The following is a 17,500-nucleotide window of genomic DNA, read 5'->3' as shown; positions in this document are numbered from 1 at the left end:
GAGTATTAGATGTGTGTATGTTTGGTTATGTTGTTGACGTCAGTTGTTTGTAACGTTATTTATTGTTTATAGCAGCATGAGTTGTATTTGCCATATATTTAGTGTAGTTACAGTTGTGCGCGTATGTTGCGGTCCAGCTGTAAAGAAATGTAAAGATAGTTATAGAAGGTGCTGGACAGAGCGCAAGGATGAGGCAGAGTAGCAAGAGAAGGAAAGAAGGAATAGCATTTGATATAGCATGTGTTCAGTAAGTAGTATTGGGTTGTTGATGTATGCGATTTTGAATTCAGAAAGGTTTTTGGTTGTAAGCTGGAATATGTTCTTAGTCGGTAAATGTTACTGTCATTGAAATTTGAGGAGGATTGTAGCGTCAGTTGAATAGTTACCATATGCATTGTTAGAAGTGTTGTTTTTGTGTTTGTGTGTATTTATATGTATGTTTTTATGCGTGTGTATATATAGTGATATATATCTTTATATATATTGATATTTATGTGTATATATGTATATATATATATGTATATATGTGTATATATATGTATATATATGTATATATATGTATATATATATATATATGCATATATATATATATATGTATATATGCATATATATATATATATATGTATGTATATATATATATATATATTTGTATGTATATATATATATATATATATATATATATATATATGTGTATATATATATATATATGTATATATATATATATATATATATATTTGTATATATATATTAGTATATATATATGTATGTATATATATATATATATATATATATATATATATATATATATATATATATATATATATATATATATATACATTTATCCATTGTTGTATGTATGTATGTATGTATGTATGTATGTATGGATTTTCATGTAGGTCCCCAAAAAGGCAGGTAAAAGTAGGTGAGGTTGTTCTTCGATACAAGTTGATTTTTTGTGCGGTTTTGGTGATGTATTCATCGAGGTGAAATGTAAAGATTGTAGATGTGGAGCTGTAGTTAAGCTGCAGCGCGATAAGTCCATGTTATGTACGTGTAATAAAGTGATTATTGCATGCATGTTATGGCTTGGAGTATGTATGATCGACTGTACGTGAGTGAGAGCGTTGGGCATGTCAAGTTTGTCGTTGATGCGCAACGATGAGCGCGTAACGGTGATGAAGAATAAAAATGATTAGATGGAAGCGATGCAGCGTTTTGGAGTTATTTGATAAGCATAAGAATTACGAAGGAAGGGTGGTTTTGCTGGAATGAAGCATCGATCGGAGCGGTGTGCGGGGTGGAGTTAGAGCCTTTATTAGAAAGAGTGGCTGCAGCGATTGGTGGAGGGATGCCGTAGGCGTGAGCGAGAGCTGATGAGTCTCGATTGCTTAATTGGAATCAGGCGAGGAACGGGCTGGAGTCCTATCATCCATCAGCCCAGGAGTATAAAACTAGCGGTCCAGACGCTGGAGCGGAAGCGACAGCGGAAGCGTTCAGCGGAGGTGTTCAGCCCTGCTCGTGTGAAGACATGCGAGGGTAAAGACCTGCGACGACCTGCGCGACTTCTCCTGCGCGACTTACCCGAGCAGACGGACCCGGGGCCCGGTAGGCTGGCCGATTCTTTTTGGCCCGACTCTTATTACTCTTCTCTTCTTTTTTTAAACTGCGCTTCTTTCTCTCTGCAGGAGCAACGCCGGCTTCGGCAGCCTGCCCACAGCTTTCTCTCTACAGCCCACGTCATCCCAACCTACGCTCCAACTAATAAAGTTCTCTTTCCAAAGTGTCTCAGTCCCAAAACAAACACAAACTCACAAAGGTTTTGCCAACTCAGCTTCAACCGGAAGTAAAGGAGAGGGGGAAGGTGAAAGGGCGACAGGGGAAAGGCAGGAGCTGGGGACGACAAGGGAGGAGGGAGGGAACGAAAGGAAAAGGGGAGGGGAAGACCCATGGAGGGAAGGGGAGGGGGAAGACCAAGGGAGGGAGGAGGGGAGGGGGAAGACCGAGGGAGGGAAGGGGAGGGGGAAGACCGAGGGAGGGAAGGGGAGGGGGAAGACCGAGGGAGGGAAGGGGAGGGGGAAGACCGAGGGAGGGAAGGGGAGGGGGAAGACCGAGGGAGGGAAGGGGAGGGGGAAGACCGAGGGAGGGAAGGGGAGGGGGAACACCAAGGGAGGGAGGAAGGGAGGGGGAACACCAAGGGAGGGAAAGAGGTAGGGGAACACCACAACAGGGAAGGAGGGAGGGGGCACAACATGGGAGGGAAGGGAGGGGGAAGTACAAGGGAAGGAGGGAGATGCACACCAAGGGAGGGAGGGAGGGAGGGAGGGAGGGAAGGGAAACAACAAGACATGGAGGACAGGGGGAAGACCAGGAAAAGACAATGACAGAAAGAAGGGAGGAGGAAAGTAGGAAGGGACAAGGGAGGGGAAAGAAGGGAGGAGGGAGGGGAAAGAGGGGAGGAAGGAGGGGGGAAAAAACAAAGAGGGAGGAAGAGGAAGGGGGAACACCAAGACAAGGCAGGGAGGGGGGGACAATAACACAAAGAGAACAGGAAAACCAGGAAAACACAAGGAGTAAAGGAAGGGAGGATGAGATGAAAGAAGGAGGGGGGGGGGACGGAGGAACACCAAGACAAGGGGAACACCAAGGGAAAAAGCACAAGGGGAAAACCAAGAAAAGACAAGGAGGCAAGGAAGGGAGGGAGGGGATAGGGAAAGAAACGACAGGGGAGGACCTAGGGAGGGAAGGGAGATGAAACAATAACAGAAGGAGGAGAAGGAAAAAACCAAGAAACCACAAGGACTGGGGCAGGGGGGGAGGGGCAGGGGAAGGGAGAGAACAACAAATAAGGCATATAAGGAAGGAAGGGAGGGAGAGAGGGAGGGAGACAAGTAAACAAAGAACAACAACAACAGTGAGGGGACAATGGGAGTAACACAATAAGAGGGGAGGTAGTCACACACAAAGGGGAGGGGAAAAAGACAGGAACACAAACACAACAACAACTAGAAGGGAAAGACAGAGAGAAGAACAGGAACACAAGGCAAGCAGAACAGGATGGGAGGGACGGAACCAAAGGCCATGGGAAAGAACAACACCGAGCACACCTATCAACAAAGCTCAATCAAATATACCCAATCATCAAAGAGGTGAGACAAGGAAATGGGACTAAGGACCTCCAAAAACAAAAGAGGAGGAAACAACTCAACAAAAATACCACATCCAAAAGTACAAGTGACAATTCCATCACTGACTGTACACTACACCAAAGGGCCAGCGAGCCACGATCACTGTGGCCGACCGCATAAACCATCCATCCGCCAGCTAAATCTACACCGCTGATCACAAACTCCACACCTAAAGGGCCACAACTCATTACATCGCAATTCCATTTCAACTACACTCTGCCGAACGGAAGCCCTATGTTAACAGTGTCCATACACTTCTCTGCACTGGGATAGACCGTTACACACTGGAAAAATACCATGCTTAAACACACCCTGGGATCCAGACCATGGAACGACCTTCATCCCAACTGTTACGGCCAACCGCTCCAAGAGCCGCTGTCTGTCAATAAAGATCATGTCATTCTACCTCAATTTAACTGCGTCTTTTAATTGCTCTTTATTTCTTCATTTCACACATCTCTGTTGTCTTTGCTTTCCTTTAAGCGCAATATTCTGTACCGTGCCGTTTACTGCTACACTACAACTCGCAAACATCTCAACGACAGCTGTATTCACGATTGTCCTTAACCGATACTACTTTTACATCATATAAAACTACATTCTTCTGCTTATTATTATTATTATTATTATTATTATTATTAGTAGTAGTAATAGTAGTAGTAGTAGTAGTAGTAGTAGTAGTAGTAGTAGTAGTACAAGTAGTAGTACTGTTGTTATTATCATCATCATCATCATCTTCTTTATGCAACATAAAAATACCTTTTCAAATAACATTTACTCCTACAAATAAATAAATTAATAAATAAATACGTAAATAAATAAATCAATACTCTATTACAGGGGCGCGGCTACACACCTTCAACTGGGCCACCTGCAAAACCGCAAGCGCCCCTGTAAATGCTTACAAATACCATTTACTTCTACACAACTAGCTAATGCCACAAAAACACACTACTCTCTATGTGCAATCGAACCGACGCCTATCGAACCACTAGACTTTCTTCAAACTGACCATTTGCGCTAAAAACAATCATACCCGCGCGTCTCGCATACCTCTCCAGCTTCAAGCTGACACGCCGCTCGTCATGACTTGTCAAACGGTCCAAACTATTGTTGATACCTGTCGACACGCACTAAACAAACTATCGATAATACGATGGTCGAATTATTTGCAATAAACGTCGATACATTTTGCCCATAAAGCAAATACGAACTAGCTTCAGTCGCTCTTCTAAATATTTCTCGGACCTGACTTGGATGTAACACAACAAACAACATATCATTCTTGAAACATGTATTTGTCTAATCCACTGTTTACACTATTTACTTTAAAGACAATTCACATTCATACAAACATTTCTTCAATTATCTTACCCTCGCCCCAGTTATGTCATACAATTCGTCACCTTGTATGTATATATATATATATATATATATATATATATATATATATATGTATATATATGTATCTATGTATATATATATATATATATACATACATATATATATATATATATATATATATATATATATATATATACATAGATACATATATATATATATATATATATATATATATATATATATATATATATATATATATATATGTATGTGTATATATATATATATATATATATATATATATATATATATATATATATATATATATATATATATATATATATATATATATATATGTATGTGTATATATATATATATATATATATATATATATATATATATATATATATATATATATATATATATATATATATATATATATGTATATATATGTATCTATGTATATATGTATATATATGTATCTATGTATATATATATATATATACATACATATATATATATATATATATATATATATATATATATATATATATATATATATATATATACATAGATACATATATATATATATATATATATATATATATATATATATATATATATATACACACATACATACATACATACATACATACATACATACATACATACAAATACACAACAAAGATATACATACATATATACATAAATACAGTTTCAATCAAAACTATTCAATACTCTAAACTGCCTAATTAACCTATTTACCCTATTAAGCATTTAAGCTGTATAGAAGTGTCTTCAAAATATTTCCTCAAATATTATTTACTCTCAACATGCTAAAGATAAAATAAATCGCTTATTAGTAATTACTTATTAAAAGTCATATATTTACAATTGTCTTGAAAAAAACCCTAAACAGGGGTACGTTTCCCAAAACCATCCTTAGCCGACTAAGGTCGCGACTTCTGTCGTTAAATATTTCCTTCATTTGCTCTTTGCCAAATCCATCGCTTCAACGAACAACCGCGAACTGCGTCGCAAACTTCAGCGCTTCAAACTACACCTCTTCAGCTGTAGTTACAAACATACTTTCAAGTCCTGGCTGTGTTCTATTCCCACTTAGCCTCCCCTATGCCCTATTCGTTTACAAAATTCGAACGTTCAAACTTCTAATTATTCGACATAAAAAAATAAATCAACATTACAGTCTGCTCTCTTGGGTGTCATTTGTTTTCTATCTATTTTTACAGATCAGTAAGTCACCTATTATTTCAAAGCGGAATTTATGTTACTTCTCCAAAACTTGTACTAAAAAATATATATCGTCTAAGTTCAATCTTTTCATTTATAGTCACTTATTTATTAAGCATCTCGACTGTATATGACATGCGCCTGTTGGTTACAAATTTCTGCTATAGTTTGCATGTGTCAAATTGTACAACTACACCATAAAAAAGATTCTACAATATCCTACTTCATATTATTATTAATAATAAAAATATTCTTTAATATTATTGATATTATTGTTAAAGTACCATTTTTTTACATTTCCTACTAAATCATACATATTACGCTCCATTTTAGAATATATATCCTCCTTATTTATTTTTTTATTTTGATTATTTATATACCCTATGATATTACAATACTGATTTTTTTGGGGGGGAAGTGATTTCATCTTTAACAATACAATATGTAATATTCAACTTTTCTATAATATGTCTAAAGCGAAAACACACCCTATGTGCCATATACATAAGCCTGTGCTTCAATTCGTATGGAAAACGACTGCATGTTTTTAACAAAACTAATATAAGCCTATTTTAAATGCGTGTGCGTATAAAACAATGCCATTTACACAAATAAATGATAGGGTTCTCCTCTAAAACAACTTGTACACTACTCCACCCCGTTTAGAGCATGGTTATGGCCGTTTTACGCTATAATAACGTTGTTCAAGCCATGGATCTGCGAAAGACAAACTACGGCTTTTAGGAAACACTCCTCACAACACTCAAAAAGAAATATTCAAAGATGATTCCTTGTATTTACTCAAAAAAACATTTACGTTAAGTGCTTCAAAACTATTTCTTTGGCCTGAATTTAAACAAACAAACTAAATTGAACATTATTACACTTAACTTGTTTCTTTACATTCAACACAAATAAATTGTGTGCAATAGTTCTGCATGCGACACTTTTTTTTCAAACCACGCATCCTACGTCGGTTCTAGGGAAACGCACCCCAGCCTTGTTAACCTAATTAAACAACTACATTAAGCCTTTAAATGTCACTTTAAGCTCGATAAAAGTGTCTTAAAATATTCAGTCAAATGTTATTTATTGTCTTTATGCCAAACCTACAATAAATCGCTTCTTACTAATTACTTAATAAAACTGTTCTCTTCAAAAACTCTTTTGTGTATTAAACAAAGGGTCAAAATAATCAACAACGCTTATAATTCTCACTTCAACCGTATATAAAGATCTGACAATTCATTGAAGCTGAAAGTAACTTTAATAAAACTACTGCTGCTACTGCTAATAATAATAATATTAATAATAATAATGCTACAAAAAATTCAAATCACACTTACTTCAGTTCATTAGCGACAACTCTTGATGCTTTGCCAATGAGCTTCGCTGCTTTCTGAAAACAAAACAAGCAATCAAAACATACTTCATGCCCTTCACATTATAGTCATACAAATACACACAAACAAACAAACACGCACATACAGACGGATGGATGGATGAAAGAATAATCACAAATAACAAACATCATTCACATGACTTTATTCAACACCCCATGTAGTCCAAACCGGTTCGTTTTGCTGCTCCAACTTCAACCAACAAAATTCAAATCTTCGTCCTTTCTGCTTCTTTTTTTTTTTAATTATTCAAATAGCCTAGCTTATTCTCTCAGCTCATCTTTTTTACAGAAAAACAGAAGGAAATCCATAGATCCATTTGACCCTGATCTACGTCCGCCACCAACTCATTACAACGTACTCTCACTAGCCTAATAACATAGTTAAAACTATTACTTTTTGTACTTTGCTTCAACCGAAACTCAATTCTAAAATCTAAATCTTTTAACACAAAAACCTGACACAACACTGCTGTATTTTCCATTTCATAATCATGCGCTCATTTAACAGCGAAATCGCTGCCATAACACGGTGTTTTAGTCTCAGCAATAAACGTATAAACTTATCTGTCGGATACAACAAATGACGCGTTGTCTGACCTTGGAAACAGCGATTTTTCACACAAATACCTCATCATCTGCTCGACTAATATGCTTTCGAAATTATAGTAAGATATATTTTTTACATTCTCATTTTAAGCGTGTTCATTAAAAATACATAAATAAATGAACAGCATGGCGCTAAACATTACCCTGATTGGTTGATTAAACTGTAATCAAAAAAGGATTATTCATTTAAAATACCACCATAACAAATTTGCACATATATACACACACACACACACACACACACACACACACACACACACACACACACACACACACACACACACACACACACACAAACACATAAAAAAGGTGTCATTTCGTATGTTCGTAAAACAACTCCAACATAACATCATTTTCAACCTCAATTGCACATTAACCCCATCAGCAGGGACAAAAGTAACTTGAGTGGCCCAAATGTAACATCAATATTTGCTTTATTTACTGCCTTGATCTTCTTTAGTTTAAATATATCTCAATTGCAAAAATGTTTTTTACACCATTTTGATTTTATATTTCACCTCCATCAAAAGTTTGAAAGGCAAAACAAAATGTTACAATTTACTTCAATGTTTGGATTTTTATTATTATCATTATTATTATTATTATTATTATTGATAAAATTTTTTGAATAAATTTTATAACACGTCTTAATCAAAACAACGTTTCGAATCTGGAAGGCCAAAACAATATGGGAATATTAGCAATGTCACATTAACAAATCTAACTTTTAAACCTGATTTACTTTTAAACTGAAAACCTCAGACTAACTCACCTTATTTCTATAGCACTTTTACAAACCACAATAATTGCCAAAGTGCTGTACATAAAACGCATGTGAATATACATAAAACCAAAATACATAAACTCGCATCACATTTCATTTTCAGAGGTCACTGAAAACACACTTATTTTCCTTAGCTTGTAATCACAAGCTAAAGACAATAAAGTGTGTCTCCAGTGACCTCTGAAAAGCCTTAAATCTTTCACCTGTTCTTAAAGAGAGTAGAAGATCGTTCAAAGGTCTCGGAGCTGCTACTGAGAAAGCTCTATCGCCTCCACGTTTTAAGCGTGACCGTGGAACTTGCAAATACAGACGATCAGAAGATATCTCACAGGTTGGTGCATAATAATTAGCTCGGACATATACTCAGGGGCCGGCCGTGGAGGGATTTATGAACACACAACACGACTTCAACTGTACTGAATTCTAAACTGGATTGGCAGCTTTACACAAACAAGTACAGGTGTTACGTGTTCTCGTTTTTTGGTGCTTGTTAAGAGCCTAGTAGCTGCGCTCTAGACAGGCTGCAATCGTGAGAGACGGGCCTGACTCACATCCAGATACGATGCGTTGCAATAGTCCAGACCATAACAGATAAAAGCATCAACAACCTTCTCCAAATCACTGAAAGAGAGGACAGACTTCAGCTTGGCAACGCATCTAAAATAGAAAAAACTATTTTTGACAACCACATTAATTCGCAGATCAAATTTTTGAAAAGAAAGTTATTTGCTAATTAAAACTTCACATCAGCCAATCAATTCAACAAAGCCTGAAGGGAGGATTGAAGCCTACATTTTATAGGGATAAGTACATTTCACAGTCATCAGCGGAAGTAAGTAAAGGGAGAACAAAACAGGACCCAGCATTGAGCCCTGCGGAACCCCACACATTAATTGAATGACACATGAAGAACAGTTGCCCAAACTGACTGATACACATACACAGTTGAATTCAGAATTATTAGCCCTTCTTTGAATTTTTTGTTTTCTCTTTTAATATTTCCCAAATGATATTTAACAGAGCAAGGAATTTTTCACAGTATGTCTGACAATATTTTCTCTTTTGAAGAAAGTCTTTTTTTTTTATTTTTTTTTTATTTAGACTACAATAAAAGCGCTTATCAAATTTTAAAACATTTTAAGGACAATATTATTAGCCCCTTTAAGCTAATTTTTGTTTCGATAGTCTACAAAACAAACCGTTGCTATACAATAACTAGCCTAATTACCCTAACCTGCCTAGTTAACCTTATTAACCTAGTTAAGCCTATAAATGTCACTTTAAACTGTATAGAAGCGTCTTGAAGAATATCTAGTCAAATATTATTTACTGTCATCATAACAAAGATAAAATGAATCAGTTATTAGAGATGAGTTATTACAAATATTATGTTTAGAAATGTGCGGAAAAAATTCTTCTCTCCGTTAAACAGAAAATGGAAAAAAATAAACAGAGGGTCTAATAATTCAGGGGGCCTAATAATTCTGACTTCAACTATATATATATATATATATATATATATATATATATATATATATATATATATATTCACATTCCTTACTTAAATATTACTTAGCCTAAATAGACTATAATTTCTCCCCTTAAGCTGCTTTGCTGAATTGTTTTAGTTAAAGCTAGGTAATAATATATCGTGACACTAAAACGCACCATAACATGCAGTGACATCACAGTTTAATGAGCGCATGAGTAGCAGTGTTGTGTCAACTTTTCCCTTCAGGAACCAATATTCTACCGGCGCAAACTAATTTAAATATTTGGCAATATAAACTTTGATGGCTAATGACGTCAATGCATTTCATTCAACAAATGTGCAATACTACTCATACTAATCATGCTACTATACTTTACTGTATATGGACAAACTTGGGGGCTAAGAGCCCTCTGACTGACCTCAAAAGTCATTCAATAAAATTTAAATAATCTAAATATACACTATACTAATCTTTCTTTTATTCGAAATATACAGTACAAACTACTTTTTCCAGCAAACACGAGCAAAAAAATCCTTAACAAACTTCATTAATATATAGTGCATGCACAAATATTTCATATAATATTTCATGATCACTAAAACCTTACAAACAGCACGAATCGCCCACAAAAGAATGACACCAGTTTTGTGCAATTTCGGAACTGTGGAGGAAAATGACTTCACGGTTCTCCGAAAATTCGAGTTACGCAACATCTAAACTATGAAAACGTCATCCAACTACAAAAAAGCAGCACAAAGGAACTGTGCCAATTTGACCAACATGCTGTGAAAAGTGATGTCACACTGCTGTCAGACCCCAAATCAGCACAAACGAACGGCACAGGTTTTGAGATTTTTATTATGATGATTATGATTATTATTATTATTTTTTTACATTTATTTCTTTTTTGCACATTATGTGTGGCACTAAAATGTCAAGCTTATGACCAGGTGCTAACTTCACGTTAGTAAACTAACATTTCTTATCTTGTTATCTGATTCAAATTAAATATACCAAATACACTTTTTTTTTAAACAAATAAATATATACATATATATATATATATATATATATATATATATATATATATATATATATATATATTTTATACACATTTCAACCTTTACGCATTCTCTTTTACTTTCATTTGGTATCGTAAAAAAATAATACTACAATATAATTCATACAAAATATGTACATACATATTTCAAAACACAGACTGCGCATAGAACATTAACCAGTTTCAAAGTTTACTGCCATTTGGAAATGTCAACGAAGGTATTAAAACTGCAAAAATGTTTTGTTAAACCCTTTTCTAAGTAAGAGGTTTTTTTGATTATTATTTTCATTTATTGTTTTTAACATGTTGTAAAGATATCTGTGTTTTTCAACTCAAACCCGTCCCCAAACAAAATCTTCACAAACACATTGACAAAACATTAAAACATAATCATGATAAAAAAACTACAAACTCAATACAACCTACAAACTACACTTCAATGTTATTCGGCCCTGAACAGAACCGCACACTTGGCAAATTTATCATTGAAACAATTCTAAGAAAAACAAACCAAATCCTGGACTCCTAAAGAACTGAGAATATGTAAACAGCGTGACAAAAAACAAATAGAGGACGACACCAAAACTACACAAATACCCCCCCACCCCAATTTGTCACATTAATAAATTCTTTTTTTTTTTTTTTTTCAATGACTCAAAAGACTATATCATGTACTCAGAGAGGATGAACTGACGTCTTAACTAGCAGCTAATTAGCGGTTCATGTAAATACATATACTTATATCTTATTATATATTACATTATTAAAATAATCTAGACCTTTTATCAATATTGTAATTGTTGGAATTATCAAATATATTATGTTTGCTTGTTTTTTTTTTTTTGCTTATTTATTTCTTATTTACTGCAATTGTTATTTTATTTATTTATTGATTTTTCTTTATTTGATAATGTTAATATATTACATATTTACAATGCTTTGACGATACTCTAATAAATGTCATACCAATAAAGAAACCTGAACAGATATACATACAGATATATCTGTACACACTCACTTTGCGCCATGAAAAAGTCTGGATGATGAGTCAAGGAAACATACGAAATGTTGTTTGCGTGCACTACGGCCTCCTGTAGGTACACATCTCTGCCTGTTCCAGCTACTTTTAAAAGCAGCCGCTGGAAAAAAGAGAACAATACAATGATCATCATCATCGTCCTCATCATCAGAGAGACTGGAGAGTAATTAATCACCTTTAATGTAATAAATCTCAATTTCACCACCATCACATTTCACAAAGAAGCGTACAGCAATCAGCAAATCACCTTTTCATTTACAGCCAGCCAAAAACCAACTTATGTATAAATAAATCAATGAATTACTTAATAAATGATTTAACTAAATAATCAATAAACAATGGCTACATCAAATAATTACTTCATAAATTAGTAAATACATAAATAAGTAAATGGATGGATGGATGGATGGATGAATAAATAAATAAATAAAGAACTAAATAAAGAAAGAAACAAACAAATAAATGATTGAAAGAATGAATAAACAAATGAAAGATTAATAATAGAGGAATGAATTGAACAATGACTGATTAAATAAACAAATGATCACATGAAGGATTCATTGATGCATTCATAAATAACCAAATAAATGGATAGATGAATGAATGAATGAATGAATACATCAATAAATAAATCAATCAACATATATATATATATATATATATATATATATATATATATATATATATATATATATATATATATATATATATATATATATATATATATATATATATATATAATTAGATAAATACAAAAAAGAATGAATATATGAACGGATAAACAAATAATAAATGGAAGGAACAAACAAATAATTAATAAATGAATTAACAAATACATACTATTTTAAATTAATGCATGAATAAATTAATAAACAAATTTCAAAATTGACGGATGGATGATGAATAAATAAACGAATAGGTGAATACATAAAAAATACTCATACATCAATAAATAAATTATTTTGAATGAATAATTTTTCAAATTATGTTTAGCAAAACAAGGACATTTTCACACTTTGTCTGATAATATTTTTTCTTCTGGAGAAAGTTATTTTTTGTTCCGCTACAATAAAAGCAGTTTTTCATTTTTTCAAACCCATTTTAAGGTCAAAATTATCAGCCCCTTTAAGCTATTTTTTCCACTGTTATACAATAACTTGTCCCATTACCCTAACCTGCCTGATGAACCTTTTAACCTAGTTAAGCCTTTAAATGTATAAAAGTGTCTCGAAGAATATCTAGTCAAATATCATTTACTGTCATCATGGCAAATTTTAAATAAATCCCTTATTACAGATGAGTTATTAAAACTATAAATGTGTTGACAACATCTTCTCTCTGTTAAACACAAATTGAGGAAAAAAATCAACAGGGGGGCCAATAAAACAACAGAATAATACAACAGTTCTGTCTGGATCTCGAATCTGATTGCCTGAAAGCCGTGATAAATTTAAGTAATATCAGCATCCGTACAGCCTCTTTACTCTTTTGTTTATTACTCCGGCCATCAACAGACACTACAGTTTGACAAATATTACTGCTGTTACACAACCACATATACTTTTGAGGCTTTTTTTAGTCAAGAATGTAGCTGTTTACAATGCAACTATGCATATTTATCTGCAACAATAATGCCCATTTCATAATATTTACAATTTCTGAGAGACCGCTCGTCAGTGACAGTTCTATCCACAAGATGGCGACAGAACCGGATAATTAGCCCTTACGCTTAGAAGACTTAACAGTCTGTTTTCTAACTGCAGCAGATCAAATCAATATTAAACTGGTGAGCACACCCGCCAACGCTTTTGTTTTTCATGGGAGTATCCCATATTTCAGACCAGTCTCCTGCAAACATCCCTTTTTATTTCTTTCTAAAAAAAACTCCTGTGATTTCACCCATCCCCCTTTTATACAAGCGTGTTTATAAACAGTGCTAATCCCAAAAAAAAGACGTTACTCTGAATGCAAAAATCTCAGAAAACACCTTCCGCAGAATGCTAACAAAATAACTTCAAAACAATCAGCTGATCAAACAGTAAGACTTGCATATTCACAATGTCAGAAAAAAATTACTAATCGATTTGCAACAAAAGAAATCAATATTATCAACATAACATTGATCAAATTAATGAATCGATACACCAAAACCATGTTTGGACTCTGTAAAACATTTCAAAGACTGCAATCGAAACACCACTGCAAGGTGGCACAGCCTGGAGAGATTATTTTACAACTTTATACCGAAAACCACAACGCAGACAGTCCAAAACCAAAACCAAGAGAAGAATACACCGCTTAAATAAGACAATTATACATTACCAAAGCCCATTACGCACGTTTATCTCAACAACAGAAATATCACAACACGTTGAACATCTAAAACTGAACAAGGTTTGTGGACAGGACAATATCAGCTACGAAATGCTCAAACTCAGCAGTCCCAACATCATACAGGCCTTTGCCAAACTATTCAACCTGATCCCGTCCTCCGGTGACGTCCCTGAGACGTGGTCTGAAGGACTGATCGCACCTATTTATGAAAACAGAGATAAATTCAACCCTGATAATTACAGTGGCACTTCTGTTGGTGACTTAACAAAACTCTTTTGTTAATAACAGCCGGAAAGTGACATTCCTCACAAAACAGAACATCCTTAACATATCGCAAATTGGCTTTTTACCAAAACAACACACATCTGACCGTATCTACTCCCTTCACGCTTTAATAAATAAAAAAAGAAAAGACAAACAAACTAAAAGATTTTCTCGTTTCCATTCTATTCGGCATGATGGACTATTACACAAATTGTCGCATCGGTGGGAACATATTTACCATTATAAAAGCCATGTATAAGAAAAGAGGCTGCAGCCCGAGCCCAACCCTGTTTAACATCTACATTATTGATCTGCCACACATTCCGGACGGCACCGACTGCGTCCCCAGCCTCGCTCTGCTCGACTCTGAAGTAAAGCGCCTGCTGTACGCGAATGACCTGCTGCTGCTGCTGTCTCCCACAACAGAGGGTCTCCAGCACGGCCTGACCCTGCTGGAGCAGTACTGTGAGGAATGGCCACTGACGGTCAACCTGGAAAAGACCACAGTCATGGTGTTCCAGTAAAAAGCCAGATCTCAGGGACGCAAATGTAAGTTCCCCTACAGAACAGAAGCTCCAGAACACTGTAGCAGATACTCTTATCTGGGCATCCACATCTCCACCTGCGGGAGCTTCTGTCTCGCTGTCAAGACCCTGAGCGAGAGGCTCACAGAGCGTTCCATGACATAAAGTCCCGCTTTGGCCAATTACACATACCAGCTAAAACATGGATTTCAACTATATCACGCTATTATCAAACAGATCCTACTGTATGGGAATGATATTTGAGGACCAGTATGACCATTAGAAAATTGGAATATCGGTTTCATCGAACGAGCAAAATTACAATTAGCTAAAAACATATTACATATCCACAGAAACACATCTGACATTGTCTGCAGGGCTGAACTGGGCTTATACCCACTGAACTTGGACATTCAGAACCCGTCCTCAAACAAAACCTTCACAAACACATTGACAAAACATCAAAACATAATCATGATCCAAAACTACAAACTCAATTCAACCTACAAACTACACTTCTGTTTACGCCCTGAACAGAACCGCACACTTGCCTGATTATTTATCATTAAAACAATTTTAAAAAAAGCACATTCTTCCTAAATATCGCCTCTGTGTTCATGAGTCATGACCTACAAATAAAAAAGGCCACACATAAAAACAAACCAAATCCTGGACTGCTAAACAGCTGAGAATATGTAAACAGTGTGACACCAATCAAATAGAGGACGACACCAAAAATTACATTTGAAACATTAATTCTTTCATTTTTCCTTTTAAATGACTCATTTATTAATATGTATTATTGTTTTTTGTTTTTTTTTTGCTTTTTGGTTTATTCCTTATTTACTGTATTGTATTTTTTCTTTATTCCATGCTGTTAATAAATTTAAGTGTTAAATATGTACATATTACAAAAAAACTTTTGTCAATACTGTAATAAATGTCAAGCCAATAAAGCGACTTAAACTTGATACACATATATACACACTGATACACACTAAAAAAGTCTGGACAATGAGTCAAGGAAAGATACGAACTGTTGTTTGCGTGCACTACGGCCTCCTGTAGACACACCTCTGCCAGTTCCAGTTACTTTTAAAGGCAGCCGCTGGAAAAAAGAGAACAATAAAAAAAAAATATATATATATATCATCAGAGAATGGAGAGTTATTATTCAGCTTTCATTTAATAAATATCAATTTCATCACCATCACATTTCACAAAGAACCATACAGCAATCCGCAAATCACTTTTTCATTTACAGCCAGCCAGCCAACCAACCAATGAATGAAAAAAATCAATGAATCAATAAATTACTTTTTAAATTAAGTAATAAATAAATAAATTCATTAATTCATACAACGGATAAATAAACAAATTAGAGAATAAATAAATAAATAAATGGATAGATGAATAAATAAATAAGCACATAAATAGATGATGATTAAACAAACGAAAGATTAATAAATGGAGGAATGAATACAACAATGACTGATTAAATAAACAAATGATTACAAAAAGAATCAATTAATACATTCAAAAACAAACAAATAAATGGATAAATGGATGGATGAATGAATAAAGAACGAATTAGTGAATAAATAAATAAAAATATTCATACATAAATAATAATTGGATGAAGGAATTATTGAATAAATTAATAAATTAATTAAATAATTACTTATTAAATGAATTAACTAATAAATTAATTAATTCATTTAATTACTAAACAAATTAGTGAACGAATAAATAAATAAATAAATAGATGAATAAATAAATAAATAAATAAACAGATAATAAATGGAAGGAATAAACACATGAATTAATAAATAAATTAATAAATAATTCAGTTACTGCATAAAAAAACTAACAAATTCATAAATGAACGGATGGATGGATATATAGATGGATGAATGAATAAAGAATAAAGAAATAAAAAATACTCATACATGAATAAATACATAATGAATGAATGAATGAATGAATGAATAAATGAATTAACTAATAAATAAATAAATATTTTTTTATTCATTCTTTCCTTTCTTTATTCATTAATAAAATGAATAAACAAATTAGTGAATAAAGAAATAGATGGATGAATAAATAAATAAACAAATAAATAAATGGATGGATGAATAAACAAATAAAAGATTGATAAATGGAAGAATGAATACAACAATGACTGATTAAATAAACAAATTAATACACAAAGGATCA

At 33.8% G+C, this 17,500-nt stretch overlaps 1 long non-coding RNA gene across 2 annotated transcripts in view; it reads right to left on the bottom strand.

The window, feature by feature from the left end:
* The window catches only part of LOC147830974 (uncharacterized), a 40,463-nt gene that overhangs the window by 4,273 nt on the left and 18,690 nt on the right, over positions 1-17,500 (bottom strand). For both annotated transcript variants that reach the window (XR_015524686.1, XR_015524687.1), the window contains exons 3-5: positions 16,321-16,391; positions 12,141-12,261; positions 7,124-7,176 (exon numbers count right to left, since the gene is read on the bottom strand). This is a non-coding gene — a long non-coding RNA (uncharacterized LOC147830974). The remainder of the gene's footprint in view (positions 1-7,123; positions 7,177-12,140; positions 12,262-16,320; positions 16,392-17,500) is intronic.

Source organism: Danio rerio, chromosome 24, assembly GCF_052040795.2.
Source record: "Danio rerio strain M-AB ecotype USA chromosome 24, GRCz13ab, whole genome shotgun sequence".
Taxonomy (NCBI): Eukaryota; Metazoa; Chordata; class Actinopteri; order Cypriniformes; family Danionidae; genus Danio; species Danio rerio.
This window is presented reverse-complemented; position numbering and strand designations above follow the sequence as displayed.